Raw genomic sequence first — 5,256 nt, 5'->3', positions numbered from 1 at the left:
ATCCCCTTTGTTCAGTCTGTATATTTTACCTTTGGGTCAAATGCTTCAGATGTCACGGTTATGCAGATGACACACAGCTGCTATATCTATCAATGTCCCCAAATGCACACAATTAATGCATTGTGTCACTCTCTAAAGCAAATTAACAACCGGGTGAACTAAAATTTCATTCAACTTAACCAAACCAAAACAGAGGTAGATGTTTCCGACAATTAAGAAAAAATGGTGTGACCAAAAAAACTAAAACAAAACTGGAGTCACTGTATTTATAAAGCAAAGACCAAGTCTCAAATCTTTTTTAATTTCAAAATAAGACTAATAAGATGACTGACAAGAGAAGTCCCTTTTTTTAGTTCAATAATGTTGATGTATTTTTACTGCCCCTACTCCCCAAGGTGTTGTGTGACAATTATAAGCAGGGTGACAATCGGCAAAACAGTATTGTTCATGCCACTTTTAATATAATAGCAATGTACTACCTGCTGATTTATTCTTCACGCTCTTGCTTTTTATTGGACCAAAATTATTGTGTGGTGTTTTCAATGGAAGATTTGGATTGAAATGGCTCCCTCACGCAGATTGTTGGTATGAGTGGCAGTCTAACACAGAAACATTTTTTGACACTATAATTCACACACAAACACAGTGATATATTTGTGCAATGGCAGGTTCACACGGCTCTCCAAACAGTGGTATATCATTAGCATATAAATGTGCTACAATGTGAATGCATTCATTGTGTCCAGAGAGAATATGGGTTCATTTCTGCAGATTTAATATGCATGTCAGACATATTGGGAGGAAGCCTTCGCCGTGTAAGCTGCAGATCAATAAGAGGGACATTTCCAACTTCTCCCAAATATAGCTGTCTGCCTTACATGAAACCTCCTTCTCTTTCTGTTCTTCACATTAGTTAAACATAAACTACACACCATCTGCCATCACTCAAGGCAACTGACTTGTTGACCTGAATATTTGGTATGCCATGGGGCATTCACACAGATGCGTCTATGCTGTCATTCCTTTAATCTTTTACATTGCGTTGCAAGAGGCTCCTTTCGTTTGTACCAGGTAGATAATACTTTCAGACTGTCCTGGCACAAAAAGTAGGGATGAGGTGGAAAGGAGACATTGTGCAAAGTGGTTACTCCTAAACATATACTCTCTCCACTGGTAAGGAGAGTACCGGTACTGCTACTGCGTCATGCCTGTGTCCAGTAGTGATAATGTCACACCTCTTCCACGAATCAATGTTTTTGGGATCATAAACAACAAATGTTTTCATTGGTATTATTCTACTCAGTTTCTTCAGGTGGAGTTTCTTCAATAGTGTTGTTTTTATTACAGTAATTATAGTCAACTCACACTGGACAGTTTGTGTTGCTCACCAACCAAAGAACCAGATCACACTCATGCAGGTTTTCAAGGAGAGTTTAGAAATGTGCAAAGAGTGCTGCTCCACTTGAGCTGGAGAGGTGTGTACAATGTTTTGCTCAAGGGGACCTTGACAAGAGCCAGCAACTAGTACCTCTCCAACAACTATTTGTCATTTTTCCATTTTTTGTCAGCCAATCACAATATGTCAGCCACTTTTATCTTCACACCCCTATAAAGAATCTGAATCAGAATCAAATGTATTGGACAAGTATGTAAAAAAAACACCAAGAATGTACTTTCCCCATTACAACCAGCCAAGAGTAAAATAAACAAAACAATAACCGACAGGGAGAGACACAACGGGCAGCCTGGCAGTTCACTATTAAGCGCCCTGTGATATTAGATGTGAAAAGAAAACAACAGGGAAGAAGAGAAGGAGAACAAAATGACAGACTCCAACCATTCTCCTGAGGTGGGAGCATGGTTTGAGCCCGGGAATAAAAACCTCAGCACATGTAGCGTACATTTATAAGACAAGTACAACAACATGTCTCAAATCTGGACAAGCAGTGAATGGGGAGGATGTAAGAGGGGAGTCGGGGATGCGTCACAAGCAGATCGGCGAGTGGCTCAGCATGGGAGCGCTACAAGCCAATCAGGTTGGAGCACGTGGGGCTGGAGAAAATAGGAATCCAACGAAGACGTTGACATTGCAAGGCATGTGTTATTGTCATTTGTTTATGTCTGTGTGTCGAGCATCTGTGGCTAAAGGCCAGGCCTTATCAGTCTCGGGCTCTGTAAGGAGCTACTAACGAAGCTGCTCCCGTCGGCTGAATTTTGCAATCGATCAAGAAAGTGCCAAATTCAAACAGCAGGTGTGTGGCAACAGGCAGAGATGGAAAACATGCAGGACAGCAGCCCTCCAGGACCAGAGTTTGACACCTATGATATAGCGCTTTTACAACAGCTGCAGCTGTAACAAAGCGCTTTACAGAACAGTTAACACAAAATAATAAAATAACAAAACAGAACACATAACAAAAAGACATGGACAGTCATATAATCATAACTACTCTTGCATATGCCTTGTTGTTTGAAGCAGTTCTAGATGATAGAAAAGAGAATTAAAGTCTCCTCTTACCAGTGGATCAGAGACGTCATGCTCAAAACGGGAATGATGTCCCACATGTCGGCTACAAGCAAGTTTGAAAAATAAACAAGAAGCTGTAGCATTTATTGACGATAAAATTAATTGGTTCAATTTTAGATCAGCTTCAATTCCAAGCGGCGATTCGCAGTTCCAAATATGGATCGGCGCACCGCAGCGACGCTCCTCTCTCCTCATCCTCGGCTGCAGCAGCCATCCGTCTAGCCAAACAAATGCTGTCCAACAGTGCTGACATCTCCGCTAAACAAAACAGGGTTGTGAGAAATGCTGTCCATTACAGGTGCAAAAAAAATCGCGCCCTGGGACTGTCAAGCAGAGACATTTTACCCCATCAAAATCAGAGATGGTACACGCATGCTGCCGAAAAGAGGCAACCATCGAGCATAGATACTTCTCCTTTGACGAATGTCATGGCCAAAATGCTGAAAACAGTCCACAACGGGTCCACGCGAACGACAACAAACAACATATGTTAAAACAAATGACAATAACAACAAAAAAAAGCAGATCTCTTGAAGACGGCTGCCAACTAAGGCGCATCAGTGTATTCCAGTCCAGGCTGCCAGTTGAAGTCTCAAAGATGCCTCAGTCAGTGCAGTCCAAGCATTCTTGTATAAACACAGATAAGTTGAGTTGTACAAGTAATAATATATAAACATTTAATTAAATTTTACCGTCGTACCGGCCCACCGAAGGAAGGTGCAACCCCCCCCAAAAAAACAAGTTTGACACCCCTGGTCTAGATCTATTAATAAAATGTAGGTTATTATTCAAAAATACATCCCCTTTCACATGTGCTAAAGGAGAACACAAATACCAGAAAAAGATCAGTGCAGTTGTCCATATGTTAGTATGGCCATATAAGTGGCGAGAAATTCTTGCATCTGCTTCCTCAGACAGTTGCCACACAACATTTCCTGTTCGAATGAGGTAGCAAACCTCCACTCACACAGTTACACAGTCACTTATTCAGCGCATTTTATTCGATTACATTCAACCTAGGTACCGTTCTATATACACGCGGAGTTTAAGTACGTACAGGACACCGCCGCCCTTAGCAGTTTTAAAGACTCAACTTTGTCTGTCTGCCTGATAGGGACTAGTATGGCTCAGGGCTTAAAAACAGCTTTAAAGACCACTCCGTCTTTAAAGACCCGGCATGCAAACACTCATTCAACCTTTGAAAGAGTTCCTTACCTACCAAGAGTAGTCCTCTCTCCTCTGGATTCGCTTCAACCCTCAGCCCCCAGACGAGGAGACGAAACCCAGTCCCGGAAAGGGTGTTTCAGCCATGGCCACGGTCTTCCTGGCCGTCGACTCAGCGTCTGGAGGCATCGGGTATATTGCGATCCCGGACGAGCCCCCAAAAATGTCAGGAATAAAACACAAACAGGAGACAGGAGACTCAATTCTGGTACCAGGAGGGAATGAGGAGAAGCGTTAGGGTGACGTGCAGAGAACTGAAACCTAACGATCTCCCCCCCTCACCCCTCATTTATTGGGAAATCTACTACATAGGTGTGTCCAACCTAAAGGGTGGGGGCTGTTGAAGACACACTGAACTTGTTTGACTATGTGTGTGTATGTGAGTGTAAATTAAGTACATGTGTGCAATTGTTACAAAAACATCACATTGCAGCTGGTGTTGATGGCTCCATCCACTGTCCAACCTTGCTCCTGTTTAGTCTTAATACTTATCTCTTCTCAACCACGTCCTCGGAAAGGTGGTTCCGTCCCTCAACTGCCACACAGTGCTCTAAGCATTCTTGATTATAAATGTAAGTATATAATGATCAAAAGCATTATATCTTTATTAAAAGCATAAGCGTTCTTCATTGCAGGCATAATCAATTAATGATTGCAGGCATAAGCGTTCTTCATTGCAAGCATAATCAATTTATCATTAATAATATGCAAATGTATGATAACTAAAAACAATCAAGCTAACAGATACTGATGGAGGTGAGGGAGGGAGAGGCTTATGTGGACACGGCGGGATCCTTTCGCCGTCCTCTGCTCCCCCCAGGCCCTCCGCGTGATCGTTTGAATTCGGGCTGAGGTGAGGTGCGAAATCAGAGGCTGGAAATGGAGAAGTTGTGTTCAGGGCACAAGTGTGACACAAGCAATCGTTGTGGTCAAGGCACAAATGCGCAAAAGCAACAGCTCTAGACAAGTCTTATATATCCCAAGCAGGACGTAATTCCTAATGGATATCACCCTTTCGGTTTCTGGATGACCGCTCTAATGTTCTCGGCCTTTTATCATTTCTGAATGGAATCTTCAAATACTTTTGTTTTCGAAAGACATCAAACATAGTGGCAGTGCTTTTGATGTTGCAACATTTTAGCTTTACTTAGAAGCCGTCTTAATGCTGGCTTCCACGAAAACCATAATTGTTTACAGGGGCTTTACTTTTGGTTGGACCAAGGATGCAAGCGCGAAACCGCAAGCCAGCCAAGAGATGCACTTACAGCGTTGTCTGGTCTATGTCTGCAAAAGGTGTTAACATTATTTTCCGTTGCTAAGGCTGTTCAAGTCAAGGTCATACCATAAGGTTCAAGTGGAGGTCACATTTCAAGGTTCAGAGCAAGGTCACACTATAGTCCAGGGGTGGCCAACCAGTCAGAGACTAAGAGCCAATGTTTTTACTGTGTTACTGCAAAGAGCCGCATCATACCTTTCCTCGTGCGCGGGCGTGCACACATACGCGC

General features: G+C 42.7%; 1 long non-coding RNA gene across 1 annotated transcript in view; it reads right to left on the bottom strand.

Moving 5' to 3' along the window:
• Positions 1 to 3,406: 3,406 nt before the first annotated feature.
• Positions 3,407 to 5,256, bottom strand: part of LOC109522810 (uncharacterized) — a 23,021-nt gene continuing 21,171 nt past the window's right edge. Inside the window, exon 3 of the long non-coding RNA XR_002169627.1 lies at positions 3,407 to 3,489. This is a non-coding gene — a long non-coding RNA (uncharacterized LOC109522810). The remainder of the gene's footprint in view (positions 3,490 to 5,256) is intronic.

This window comes from Hippocampus comes, unplaced genomic scaffold, assembly GCF_001891065.2.
Source record: "Hippocampus comes isolate QL1 unplaced genomic scaffold, H_comes_QL1_v1.1 scaffold270, whole genome shotgun sequence".
Lineage (NCBI taxonomy): Eukaryota > Metazoa > Chordata > Actinopteri > Syngnathiformes > Syngnathidae > Hippocampus > Hippocampus comes.
This window is presented reverse-complemented; position numbering and strand designations above follow the sequence as displayed.